General features: G+C 32.5%; 2 long non-coding RNA genes across 8 annotated transcripts; one reads left to right on the top strand and one right to left on the bottom strand.

The window, feature by feature from the left end:
• Positions 1–383: 383 nt before the first annotated feature.
• Positions 384–5447, bottom strand: LOC134270270 (uncharacterized). 5 transcript variants are annotated; one of them, XR_009992758.1, is made up of 5 exons: positions 5304–5447; positions 3594–3741; positions 2701–3017; positions 1160–1307; positions 384–583 (listed from the first exon to the last, which is right to left on the bottom strand). It is a non-coding gene; the product is annotated as an uncharacterized LOC134270270 (long non-coding RNA). The 5 variants fall into 5 exon arrangements; XR_009992769.1 differs by having other exon boundaries at positions 385–583; positions 1160–1281; XR_009992764.1 differs by having other exon boundaries at positions 385–583; positions 3594–3715.
• A 2219-nt stretch (positions 5448–7666) lies between these two features.
• Positions 7667–13614, top strand: LOC134270255 (uncharacterized). 3 transcript variants are annotated; one of them, XR_009992755.1, is made up of 6 exons: positions 7667–7833; positions 8405–8551; positions 10148–10269; positions 10846–10992; positions 12564–12711; positions 13288–13614. It is a non-coding gene; the product is annotated as an uncharacterized LOC134270255 (long non-coding RNA). The 3 variants fall into 3 exon arrangements; XR_009992754.1 differs by having other exon boundaries at positions 10122–10269; positions 12590–12711; XR_009992751.1 differs by having other exon boundaries at positions 10122–10269.
• Positions 13615–14841: the final 1227 nt, after the last annotated feature.

Raw genomic sequence — 14841 nt, 5'->3', positions numbered from 1 at the left:
TCATTTCAAACTTTGTTCTAAGCCCTAACAAAAAATACTGAAAAAAATATATGGTCCCATTGCGTTTATAGGTCAAAATTGCAGTTATTTTCAACTTATAGAGATTCGCAGTAAATAACACGCGACATAAAAAATCAACCCCCACTCCTAAAATCTTCCCTGGTATTTCTATAGTTTCTGTAATATTCCCTCATCCCATCATTTATTTCAAAGGTCATTAATTTTACTTTAAAATGAAAACAATTAAATACCTGATTTCAGCCAATGGGGTAACGCCTACCCATTCAGTATTCTGTTTAATGTTCCATAACAAACAAAGCCATGTGTGCATCCGGACTTCAACCCCAAAATGATTTGGTGCTCTCATTCCTATACTTACATACTTACCTGTCCCAGAATTAGTCAATTGTGGTAATTTCAAAGACTATACACCTACCTGTGAACATGTATGAAATTTGAGTCCTGTGACTTCAGTGTATTGGATACTGTGACCATCTCAAATGATGACACCTTACTGCTACCAGCACAGTTCAAAGGAGTGAATGACGTCTGGGCCGGTGATGATATTTGGATATATTGGTGACTGTAATAAATAAAATATTTGTACAATGAATTGTTTTTGTGTTTTAATGTTAATAAAGTGATATTAAGTTAAAATTGAGTCAATAATTTCATAAGGGTGGATTCTACCCAGAATTAGGTAAAAAGCTCCAAAATTGGATAAATCATAGATAATTAAGCAAAATTCAAAGGTTTTAAAAAGACTGATATAGAATTTTTTTATGCTTATGCAAAGTAAATTATTTAAGACTCTGATATACTAATTGATTCTTATCTAATCCCTCCTATTGCTTAAGTATGTACAAAAAAGTTTCCCCACCCCCCAGTGAAAAACACTTAAAGGAATAGCAGGTGCCCCCTTTTATTTTTGTTTACAATTAATTTAGACAAGAGTAAATCAATCCTTTTGATAACAAATCAAAGTTCAATATCTGTAGTCTTATACATTACAATCAGAAGCTACTTTTTGAATTTCATGCTAAGAAAAGGAGAATTTAAATAATTTTTTTTTTAAATTAAAGAAAAGCAAAAACTGACTTCAAACCCCAAAATGTACTATACAATAAGAGGCTGGAAAGTTAATAAATAAAAAATTTACCTGCAATGTACAGAAAACTGTCCGACAAAATACATCGGGTGGGTAGGGAGTCTCCATTTTCTTCTTATATAGAGAAAATGCCCCTGCTGATCAGAGACCGAGCACTCCCGGGGCCAAGAGAGCTGAAAGATGAAATTCCTCTAAAGTGCTTAAATGAAAATAAATCAATAAAATTAGTCAAATTAAGCATAAATCATGAAAGAAACAACAATATTTTTCAAGTTTTCTGAAAATTTTCTTAATTACATGTCTTCTACATAGCTAAATGTATGAAAAATGGATCCGCCAAGGGTGGAATACATGTTTTTCAATATTACATATTATTACATGTAAATATAATAAAGGTCAAATGTCATACATGCAGTTCAAGGTCATTACAATAATTTATGAAAAAAAATCAGAAGCCAAAGGTCACAACAGTTAAGATATCATCATGTTGAAATTCTACCTGTCTGGTCAGCAGGTCTAAGGGAAGTAACTCTAAGTACAAAAACTAGAAACCATTAAAAAGTGAGTCGCAGCGAGTAATTCTGATGAAACTACAAAGAGCGAAAAAAGAGAAAACATAGACCTTTGTGTAGCTACAACATAGAAACAACAAAACTACAAATTGATCACCCTGCAGCCAAGAAAGGGGGGGGGGGGGCAATCCAGAGGAACACATACACTACCAAACATGAGATGACAAGACAGAAAATGTCCTCCTTTCACTTGTCCATCACAAAAATTCCTTTTATGTGCCACCTTAATTATTTGAAAAAATGCCAAAAGTGCAAAAGTCTAAGAAACTAAAAAAAAATGAACACCAGGTCACTGTCCTACACTTCCATAATATACACAGATAGAGTAAAACATAATAAATACACAGTCACATGTACATGCAAAATACATACATAAAATCTATGCATACATACAATCATTCATCTTAAGAAAAATCTAATACATTTTCTTACCTTACCTTCCTCCTTTGACCATGTCAACTGTACAGGGCTTTACTAATTTCTATCTTCTCTTACCCCCCCCCCCCCCTCTCTTCAATAGACCCAAATCACCACTAACCCCATTACCGCAGTAGACTAATTCAAATTTTTGCTAAATTTTCTCTCGAAATGTCATCAATCTTCAAATAATTAGCTAAAAATAACATTTCATGACTTTCAAATCACTTTACCGTGTAAAAATTGGGGTCTCTATAGGGAAAAGACCACTAATTATTTTCCCATAGAACTCCATACAAACCTTAGGCCCTCTCAGTACTTTACTATGACAATTTCAGAAAAATCTTTAGCATCATTTCAAACTTTGTTCTAAGCCCTAACAAAAAATACTGAAAAAAATATATGGTCCCATTGCGTTTATAGGTCAAAATTGCAGTTATTTTCAACTTATAGAGATTCGCAGTAAATAACACGCGACATAAAAAATCAACCCCCACTCCTAAAATCTTCCCTGGCATTTCTATAGTTTCTGTAATATTCCCTCATCCCATCATTTATTTCAAAGGTCATTAATTTTACTTTAAAATGAAAACAATTAAATACCTGATTTCAGCCAATGGGGTAACGCCTACCCATTCAGTATTCTGTTTAATCTTCCATAACAAACAAAGCCATGTGTGCATCCGGGGATTTGGTGCTCTCATTCCTATACTTACATACTTACCTGTCTCAGAATTAGTCAATTGTGGTAATTTCAAAGACTATACACCTACCTGTGAACATGTATGAAATTTGAGTCCTGTGACTTCAGTGTATTGGATACTGTGACCATCTCAAATGATGACACCTTACTGCTACCAGCACAGTTCAAAGGAGTGAACGTCGTCTGGGCCGGTGATGATATTTGGATATATTGGTGACTGTAATAAATAAAATATTTGTACAATGAATTGTTTTTGTGTTTTAATGTTAATAAAGTGATATTAAGTTAAAATTGAGTCAATAATTTCATAAGGGTGGATTCTACCCAGAATTAGGTAAAAAGCTCCAAAATTGGATAAATCATAGATAATTAAGCAAAATTCAAAGGTTTTAAAAAGACCGATATAGAATTTTTTTATGCTTATGCAAAGTAAATTATTTTAGACTCTGATATACTAATTGATTCTTATCTAATCCCTCCTATTGCTTAAGTATGTACAAAAAAGTTTCCCCACCCCCCAGTGAAAAACACTTAAAGGAATAGCAGGTGCCCCCTTTTATTTTTGTTTACAATTAATTTAGACAAGAGTAAATCAATCCTTTTGATAACAAATCAAAGTTCAATATCTGTAGTCTTATACATTACAATCAGAAGCTACTTTTTGAATTTCATGCTAAGAAAAGGAGAATTTAAATAATTTTTTTTTTAAATTAAAGAAAAGCAAAAACTGACTTCAAACCCCAAAATGTACTATACAATAAGAGGCTGGAAAGTTAATAAATAAAAAATTTACCTGCAATGTACAGAAAACTGTCCGACAAAATACATCGGGTGGGTAGGGAGTCTCCATTTTCTTCTTATATAGAGAAAATGCCCCTGCTGATCAGAGACCGAGCACTCCCGGGGCCAAGAGAGCTGAAAGATGAAATTCCTCTAAAGTGCTTAAATGAAAATAAATCAATAAAATTAGTCAAATTAAGCATAAATCATGAAAGAAACAACAATATTTTTCAAGTTTTCTAAAAATTTCCTTAATTACATGTCTTCTACATAGCTAAATGTATGAAAAATGGATCCGCCAAGGGTGGAATACATGTTTTTCAATATTACATATTATTACATGTAAATATAATAAAGGTCAAATGTCATACATGCAGTTCAAGGTCATTACAATAATTTATGAAAAAAAATCAGAAGCCAAAGGTCACAACAGTTAAGATATCATCATGTTGAAATTCTACCTGTCTGGTCAGCAGGTCTAAGGGAAGTAACTCTAAGTACAAAAACTAGAAACCATTAGAAAGTGAGTCGCAGCGAGTAATTCTGATGAAACTACAAATAGCGAAAAAAGAGAAAACATAGACCTTTGTGTAGCTACAACATAGAAACAACAAAACTACAAATTGATCACCCTGCAGCCAAGAAAGGGGGGGGGGGCAATCCAGAGGAACACATACACTACCAAACATGAGATGACAAGACAGAAAATGTCCTCCTTTCACTTGTCCATCACAAAAATTCCTTTTATGTGCCACCTTAATTATTTGAAAAAATGCCAAAAGTGCAAAAGTCTAAGAAACTAAAAAAAATGAACACCAGGTCACTGTCCTACACTTCCATAATATACACAGATAGAGCAAAACATAATAAATACACAGTCACATGTACATGCAAAATACATACATAAATCTATGCATACATACAATCATTCATCTTAAGAACAATCTAATACATTTTCTTAACTTACCTTCCTCCTTTGACCATGTCAACTGTACAGGGCTTTACTAAATTCTATCTTCTCTTACCCCCCCCCCCCCCCTTCTCTCTTCAAAAGACCCAAATCACCACTAACCCCATTACCGCAGTAAACTAATTCAAATTTTTGCTAAATTTTCTCTCGAAATGTCATCAATCTTCAAATAATTAGCTAAAAATAACATTTCATGACTTTCAAATCACTTTACAGTGTAAAAATTGGGGTCTCTATAGGGAAAAGACCACTAATTATTTTCCCATAGAACTCCATACAAACCTTAGGCCCTCTCAGTACTTTACTATGACAATTTCAGAAAAATCTTTAGCATCATTTCAAACTTTGTTCTAAGCCCTAACAAAAAATACTGAAAAAAATATATGGTCCCATTGCGTTTATAGGTCAAAATTGCAGTTATTTTCAACTTATAGAGATTCGCAGTAAATAACACGCGACATAAAAAATCAACCCCCACTCCTAAAATCTTCCCTGGTATTTCTATAGTTTCTGTAATATTCCCTCATCCCATCATTTATTTCAAAGGTCATTAATTTTACTTTAAAATGAAAACAATTAAATACCTGATTTCAGCCAATGGCGTAACGCCTACCCATTCAGTATTCTGTTTAATGTTCCATAACAAACAAAGCCATGTGTTCATCCGGTATTTGGTACTCTCATTCCTATACTTACATACTTACCTGTCCCAGAATTAGTCAATTGTGGTAATTTCAAAGACTATACACCTACCTGTGAACATGTATGAAATTTGAGTCCTGTGACTTCAGTGTATTGGATACTGTGACCATCTCAAATGATGACACCTTACTGCTACCAGCACAGTTCAAAGGAGTGAATGACATCTGGGCCGGTGATGATATTTGGATATATTGGTGACTGTAATAAATAAAATATTTGTACAATGAATTTTTTTTGTGTTTTAATGTTAATAAAGTGATATTAAGTCAAAATTGAGTCAATAATTTCATAAGGGTGGATTCTACCCAAAAATTGGATAAATCATAGTTAATTAAGCAAAATTCAAAGGTTTTAAAAAGACTGATATAGAATTTTTTTATGCTTATGCAAAACAAATTATTTAAGACTCTGATATACTAATTGATTCTTATCTAATCCCTCCTATTGCTTAAGTATGTACAAAAAAGTTTCCCCACCCCCCAGTGAAAAACACTTAAAGAAATATCCAATTTTTGTTTACAATTAATTTAGACAAGAGTAAATCAATCCTTTTGATAACAAATCAAAGTTCAATATCTGTAGTCTTATACATTACAATCAGAAGCTACTTTTTGAATTTCATGCTAAGAAAAGGAGAATTTAAATAATTTTTTTTTTAAATTAAAGAAAAGCAAAAACTGACTTCAACCCCCAAAATGTACACAATAAGAGGCTGGAAAGTTAATAAATAAAAAAATACCTGCAATGTACAGAAAACTGTCCGACAAAATACATCATTGGGTGAAATTAGTCTTTAATTTTCTTCTTATATATAGAGAAAATGCCCCTGACTTTGATCAGAGACCTGGGGCCATCAAAGATGAAATTCCTCTAAAGTGCTTAAATGAAAATAAATCAATAAAATTAGTCAAATTAAGCATAAATCATGAATGTATGTAAAAATGATAATGTTTTTCAATATTACATATTATTACATGTAAATTTTATAATGCAGTTCAAGGTCATTACAATAATTTATGAAAAAAAATCAGATTAAAGGTCACAAAATTTGATTTGTTCTAAAATTGTTTAAATAAATAAGTACAAAAACAAAAATAAAAGGGAAGATTTTAAACTACAAATTTTTGGGGAAAAAAAACCTTTTGTACAACTGAATTACAAATTCCAATTGTGTTTTAATTTACTTTGCATGAAGCATCTGTCCTCCTTTCAGTACAAAAATTCCTTTGTATTTTGCTTAATTATTGATTTATCCAATTTTAGAGCAAAAGGTGGTTTTTCACTATTACACTTTATTAGGTAAAACATAATAAAATCATGTACAACATAATTTCTGATAATTACCATACATAAATATCATTCATTTAAGAGGTTACATTTTCTGGAAATTAGTGGTCTTTACCAATTTCTATCTTCTCTTACCCCCCCAATTTTTACACTCTTAAAGTGATTTGAAAGTCATGAAATATTTCAAATTTTAGCTAATTATTCTTGATGACATTTCGATCTTCAAAATTTAGCAAAAAAATGAACATTACTGCGGTAATTGGGTTAGTAAAATTTGGGTCTATTTGAAGAGAAAAGAGAAGATAGAATTATTAGTAAAACTCTGTACCTTTGACATGGTCAGTAAGGTATTTTGAAAATGTTATTTCAGAAAAATCTTGTTCTTAAATGTGTATTTATCAATTAAAATTTTCCCACCTATGAAAGCCCGGATGCATAAATTTATGTAATGTATTTTGCAAAGGTACATTTTTTACTGAAACTTGTCACCATACTGAGAGGGGGTTGAGTTATATTTACTGGAATTAAGTTTGAAAATAACTGCAATGACAAAATAATTTTTTGTGGTCTTTTCCAAGAGGAAATGATGCTTTTTTCTGAAATTGTCATAGTAAAGTACTGAGAGGGCCTGCACATTTTTTTTGATGGACAAGTGAAAGGAGGACATTTTCTGTCTTGTCATCTCAAAAATTTGAATTAGTTTACTGCGGTAATGGGGTGTGTTGATTTGGGTCTATTGAAGAGAGGGGGGCTGTTGACATGGTCAGGGAGGAAGGTAAGTTAAGAAAATGTATTTTGTTCTTAAGATGAATTTGTATGTATGCTACATTTATATATGTTTTCTGCATTTGTGACTGTGTATTTATTATGTTTCATCAGATATTATGGAAGTGTAGGACAGTGACTTTTCATTTTTTTCTAGTTTTTTTTGCACTACATTTTTTCAAATAATTAAGGTGGCACATAAAACTTCAAGTGAAAGGAGGACATTTTCTGCTGACTCATGTTTGGTAGAATTTGTGTTCCTTGATGATATCTTAACTGTTGATGACCTTTGTAGTTTCTGATTTTTTTTCATAAATTATTGTAATGACCTTGAACTGCATGTATGACATTTGAAATTTTATTGATTTATTTTCATTTAAGCACTTTAGAGGAATTTCATCTTTCAGCTTTCTTGGCCCCGGGAGTGCTCGGTCTCTGATCAGCAGGGGCATTTTCTCTATATAAGAAGAAAATGGAGACTCCCTACCCACCCGATGTATTTTGTCGGACAGTTTTCTGTACATTGCAGGTAAATTTTTTATTTATTAACTTTCCAGCCTCTTATTGTATAGTACATTTTGGGGGTTGAAGTCAGTTTTTGCTTTTCTTTAATTTTTAAAAAAAATTATTTAAATTCTTCTCGCATGAAATTCAAAAAGTAGCTTCTGATTGTAATGTATAAGACTACAGATATTGAACTTTGATTTGTTATCAAAAGGATTGATTTAAACTTGTCTAAATTAATTGTAAACAAAAATAAAAGGGGGCACCTGCTATTTCTTTAAGTGTTTTTCACTGGGGGGTGGGGAAACTTTTTTGTACATACTTAAGCAATAGGAGGGATTAGATAAGAATCAATTAGTATATCAGAGTCTTAAATAATTTACTTTGCATAAGCATAAAAAAAATTCTATATCAGTCTTTTTAAAACCTTTGAATTTTGCTTAATTAACTATGATTTATCCAATTTTGGAGCTTTTTACCTAATTCTGGGTAGAATCCACCCTTATGAAATTATTGACTCAATTTTGACTTAATATCACTTTATTAACATTAAAACACAAAAACAATTCATTGTACAAATATTTTATTTATTACAGTCACCAATATATCCAAATATCATCACCGGCCCAGACGTCATTCACTCCTTTGAACTGTGCTGGTAGCAGTAAGGTGTCATCATTTGAGATGGTCACAGTATCCAATACACTGAAGTCACAGGACTCAAATTTCATACATGTTCACAGGTAGGTGTATAGTCTTTGAAATTACCACAATTGACTAATTCTGGGACAGGTAAGTATGTAAGTATAGGAATGAGAGCACCAAATCCCCGGATGCACACATGGCTTTGTTTGTTATGGAACATTAAACAGAATACTGAATGGGTAGGCGTTACGCCATTGGCTGAAATCAGGTATTTAATTGTTTTCATTTTAAAGTAAAATTAATGACCTTTGAAATAAATGATGGGATGAGGGAATATTACAGAAACTATAGAAATACCAGGGAAGATTTTAGGAGTGGGGGTTGATTTTTTATGTCGCGTGTTATTTACTGCGAATCTCTATAAGTTGAAAATAACTGCAATTTTGACCTATAAACGCAATGGGACCATATATTTTTTTCAGTATTTTTTGTTAGGGCTTAGAACAAAGTTTGAAATGATGCTAAAGATTTTTCTGAAATTGTCATAGTAAAGTACTGAGAGGGCCTAAGGTTTGTATGGAGTTCTATGGGAAAATAATTAGTGGTCTTTTCCCTATAGAGACCCCAATTTTTACACTTTAAAGTGATTTGAAAGTCATGAAATGTTATTTTTAGCTAATTATTTGAAGATTGATGACATTTCGAGAGAAAATTTAGCAAAAATTTGAATTAGTTTACTGCGGTAATGGGGTTAGTGGTGATTTGGGTCTATTGAAGAGAGGAGGGGGGGGGGGGGGGGGGGGGTAGAGAAGATAGAAATTAGTAAAGTCCTGTACAGTTGACATGGTCAAAGGAGGAAGGTAAGTTAAGAAAATGTATTAGATTGTTCTTAAGATGAATGATTGTATGTATGCATAGATTTATGTATGTATTTTGCATGTACATGTGACTGTGTATTTATTATGTTTTGCTCTATCTGTGTATATTATGGAAGTGTAGGACAGTGACCTGGTGTTCATTTTTTTTAGTTTCTTAGACTTTTGCACTTTTGGCATTTTTTCAAATAATTAAGGTGGCACATAAAAGGAATTTTTGTGATGGACAAGTGAAAGGAGGACATTTTCTGTCTTGTCATCTCATGTTTGGTAGTGTATGTGTTCCTCTGGATTGCCCCCCCCCCCCTTTCTTGGCTGCAGGGTGATCAATTTGTAGTTTTGTTGTTTCTATGTTGTAGCTACACAAAGGTCTATGTTTTCTCTTTTTTCGCTCTTTGTAGTTTCATCAGAATTACTCGCTGCGACTCACTTTCTAATGGTTTCTAGTTTTTGTACTTAGAGTTACTTCCCTTAGACCTGCTGACCAGACAGGTAGAATTTCAACATGATGATATCTTAACAGTTGTGACCTTTGGCTTCTGATTTTTTTTCATAAATTATTGTAATGACCTTGAACTGCATGTATGACATTTGACCTTTATTATATTTACATGTAATATTATGTAATATTGAAAAAACATGTATTCCACCCTTGGCGGATCCATTTTTCATACATTTAGCTATGTAGAAGACATGTAATTAAGGAAATTTTTAGAAAACTTGAAAAATATTGTTGTTTCTTTCATGATTTATGCTTAATTTGACTAATTTTATTGATTTATTTTCATTTAAGCACTTTAGAGGAATTTCATCTTTCAGCTTTCTTGGCCCCGGGAGTGCTCGGTCTCTGATCAGCAGGGGCATTTTCTCTATATAAGAAGAAAATGGAGACTCCCTACCCACCCGATGTATTTTGTCGGACAGTTTTCTGTACATTGCAGGTAAATTTTTTATTTATTAACTTTCCAGCCTCTTATTGTATAGTACATTTTGGGGGTTGAAGTCAGTTTTTGCTTTTCTTTAATTTTTAAAAAAAATTATTTAAATTCTCCTTTTCTTAGCATGAAATTCAAAAAGTAGCTTCTGATTGTAATGTATAAGACTACAGATATTGAACTTTGATTTGTTATCAAAAGGATTGATTTAAACTTGTCTAAATTAATTGTAAACAAAAATAAAAGGGGGCACCTGCTATTTCTTTAAGTGTTTTTCACTGGGGGGTGGGGAAACTTTTTTGTACATACTTAAGCAATAGGAGGGATTAGATAAGAATCAATTAGTATATCAGAGTCTTAAATAATTTACTTTGCATAAGCATAAAAAAATTCTATATCAGTCTTTTTAAAACCTTTGAATTTTGCTTAATTAACTATGATTTATCCAATTTTGGAGCTTTTTACCTAATTCTGGGTAGAATCCACCCTTATGAAATTATTGACTCAATTTTGACTTAATATCACTTTATTAACATTAAAACACAAAAACAATTCATTGTACAAATATTTTATTTATTACAGTCACCAATATATCCAAATATCATCACCGGCCCAGACGTCATTCACTCCTTTGAACTGTGCTGGTAGCAGTAAGGTGTCATCATTTGAGATGGTCACAGTATCCAATACACTGAAGTCACAGGACTCAAATTTCATACATGTTCACAGGTAGGTGTATAGTCTTTGAAATTACCACAATTGACTAATTCTGGGACAGGTAAGTATGTAAGTATAGGAATGAGAGCACCAAATCCCCGGATGCACACATGGCTTTGTTTGTTATGGAACATTAAACAGAATACTGAATGGGTAGGCGTTACGCCATTGGCTGAAATCAGGTATTTAATTGTTTTCATTTTAAAGTAAAATTAATGACCTTTGAAATAAATGATGGGATGAGGGAATATTACAGAAACTATAGAAATACCAGGGAAGATTTTAGGAGTGGGGGTTGATTTTTTATGTCGCGTGTTATTTACTGCGAATCTCTATAAGTTGAAAATAACTGCAATTTTGACCTATAAACGCAATGGGACCATATATTTTTTTCAGTATTTTTTGTTAGGGCTTAGAACAAAGTTTGAAATGATGCTAAAGATTTTTCTGAAATTGTCATAGTAAAGTACTGAGAGGGCCTAAGGTTTGTATGGAGTTCTATGGGAAAATAATTAGTGGTCTTTTCCCTATAGAGACCCCAATTTTTACACTTTAAAGTGATTTGAAAGTCATGAAATGTTATTTTTAGCTAATTATTTGAAGATTGATGACATTTCGAGAGAAAATTTAGCAAAAATTTGAATTAGTTTACTGCGGTAATGGGGTTAGTGGTGATTTGGGTCTATTAAAGAGAGGAGGGGGGGGGGGGGGGGTAAGAGAAGATAGAAATTAGTAAAGCCCTGTACAGTTGACATGGTCAAAGGAGGAAGGTAAGTTAAGAAAATGTATTAGATTGTTCTTAAGATGAATGATTGTATGTATGCATAGATTTATGTATGTATTTTGCATGTACATGTGACTGTGTATTTATTATGTTTTGCTCTATCTGTATATATTATGGAAGTGTAGGACAGTGACCTGGTGTTCATTTTTTTTTAGTTTCTTAGACTTTTGCACTTTTGTCATTTTTTCAAATAATTAAGGTGGCACATAAAAGGAATTTTTGTGATGGACAAGTGAAAGGAGGACATTTTCTGTCTTGTCATCTCATGTTTGGTAGTGTATGTGTTCCTCTGGATTGCCCCCCCCCCCTTTCTTGGCTGCAGGGTGATCAATTTGTAGTTTTGTTGTTTCTATGTTGTAGCTACACAAAGGTCTATGTTTTCTCTTTTTTCGCTCTTTGTAGTTTCATCAGAATTACTCGCTGCGACTCACTTTCTAATGGTTTCTAGTTTTTGTACTTAGAGTTACTTCCCTTAGACCTGCTGACCAGACAGGTAGAATTTCAACATGATGATATCTTAACAGTTGTGACCTTTGGCTTCTGATTTTTTTTCATAAATTATTGTAATGACCTTGAACTGCATGTATGACATTTGACCTTTATTATATTTACATGTAATATTATGTAATATTGAAAAAACATGTATTCTATTCCACCCTTGGCGGATCCATTTTTCATACATTTAGCTATGTAGAAGACATGTAATTAAGGAAATTTTTAGAAAACTTGAAAAATATTGTTGTTTCTTTCATGATTTATGCTTAATTTGACTAATTTTATTGATTTATTTTCATTTAAGCACTTTAGAGGAATTTCATCTTTCAGCTTTCTTGGCCCCGGGAGTGCTCGGTCTCTGATCAGCAGGGGCATTTTCTCTATATAAGAAGAAAATGGAGACTCCCTACCCACCCGATGTATTTTGTCGGACAGTTTTCTGTACATTGCAGGTAAATTTTTTATTTATTAACTTTCCAGCCTCTTATTGTATAGTACATTTTGGGGGTTGAAGTCAGTTTTTGCTTTTCTTTAATTTTTAAAAAAAAATTATTTAAATTCTCCTTTTCTTAGCATAAAATTCGAAAAGTAGCTTCTGATTGTAATGTATAAGACTACAGACATTGAACTTTGATTTGTTATCAAAAGGATTGATTTAAATGTCTAAATTAATTGTAAACAAAAATAAAAGGGGGCACCTGCTATTTCTTTAAGTGTTTTTCACTGGGGGGTGGGGAAACTTTTTTGTACATACTTAAGCAATAGGAGGGATTAGATAAGAATCAATTAGTATATCAGAGTCTTAAATAATTTACTTTGCATAAGCATAAAAAAAATTCTATATCAGTCTTTTTAAAACCTTTGAATTTTGCTTAATTAACTATGATTTATCCAATTTTGGAGCTTTTTACCTAATTCTGGGTAGAATCCACCCTTATGAAATTATTGACTCAATTTTGACTTAATATCACTTTATTAACATTAAAACACAAAAACAATTCATTGTACAAATATTTTATTTATTACAGTCACCAATATATCCAAATATCATCACCGGCCCAGACGTCATTCACTCCTTTGAACTGTGCTGGTAGCAGTAAGGTGTCATCATTTGAGATGGTCACAGTATCCAATACACTGAAGTCACAGGACTCAAATTTCATACATGTTCACAGGTAGGTGTATAGTCTTTGAAATTACCACAATTGACTAATTCTGGGACAGGTAAGTATGTAAGTATAGGAATGAGAGCACCAAATCCCCGGATGCACACATGGCTTTGTTTGTTATGGAACATTAAACAGAATACTGAATGGGTAGGCGTTACGCCATTGGCTGAAATCAGGTATTTAATTGTTTTCATTTTAAAGTAAAATTAATGACCTTTGAAATAAATGATGGGATGAGGGAATATTACAGAAACTATAGAAATACCAGGGAAGATTTTAGGAGTGGGGGTTGATTTTTTATGTCGCGTGTTATTTACTGCGAATCTCTATAAGTTGAAAATAACTGCAATTTTGACCTATAAACGCAATGGGACCATATATTTTTTTCAGTATTTTTTGTTAGGGCTTAGAACAAAGTTTGAAATGATGCTAAAGATTTTTCTGAAATTGTCATAGTAAAGTACTGAGAGGGCCTAAGGTTTGTATGGAGTCTATGGGAAAATAATTAGTGGTCTTTTCCCTATAGAGACCCCAATTTTTACACTTTAAAGTGATTTGAAAGTCATGAAATGTTATTTTTAGCTAATTATTTGAAGATTGATGACATTTCGAGAGAAAATTTAGCAAAAATTTGAATTAGTTTACTGCGGTAATGGGGTTAGTGGTGATTTGGGTCTATTGAAGAGAGGAGGGGGGGGGGGGGGTAAGAGAAGATAGAAATTAGTAAAGCCCTGTACAGTTGACATGGTCAAAGGAGGAAGGTAAGTTAAGAAAATGTATTAGATTGTCCTTAAAATGAATGATTGTATGTATGAATAGATTTATGTATGTATTTTGCATGTACATGTGACTGTGTATTTATTATGTTTTGCTCTATCTGTGTATATTATGGAAGTGTAGGACAGTGACCTGGTGTTCATTTTTTCTTAGTTTCTTGGACTTTTGCACTTTTGGCATTTTTTCAAATAATTAAGGTGGCACATAAAAGGAATTTTTGTGATGGACAAGTGAAAGGAGGACATTTTCTGTCTTGTCATCTCATGTTTGGTAGTGTATGTGTTCCTCTGGATTGCCCCCCCCCCCTTTCTTGGCTGCAGGGTGATCAATTTGTAGTTTTGTTGTTTCTATGTTGTAGCTACACAAAGGTCTATGTTTTCTCTTTTTTCGCTCTTTGTAGTTTCATCAGAATTACTCGCTGCGACTCACTTTCTAATGGTTTCTAGTTTTTGTACTTAGAGTTACTTCCCTTAGACCTGCTGACCAGACAGGTAGAATTTCAACATGATGATATCTTAACTGTTGTGACCTTTGGCTTCTGATTTTTTTTCATAAATTATTGTAATGACCTTGAACTGCATGTATGACATTTGACCTTTATTATATTTACATGTAATAATATGTAATATTGAAAAA

The sequence above is a fragment of the Saccostrea cucullata genome, unplaced genomic scaffold, assembly GCF_032062105.1.
Source record: "Saccostrea cucullata isolate Sc308-1 unplaced genomic scaffold, CSIRO_AGI_Scuc_v1 ctg14278, whole genome shotgun sequence".
NCBI lineage: Eukaryota > Metazoa > Mollusca > Bivalvia > Ostreida > Ostreidae > Saccostrea > Saccostrea cuccullata.
The sequence above is the reverse complement of the archived record's forward strand: the minus strand, read 5'-3'. Positions and strand labels throughout refer to the sequence as shown.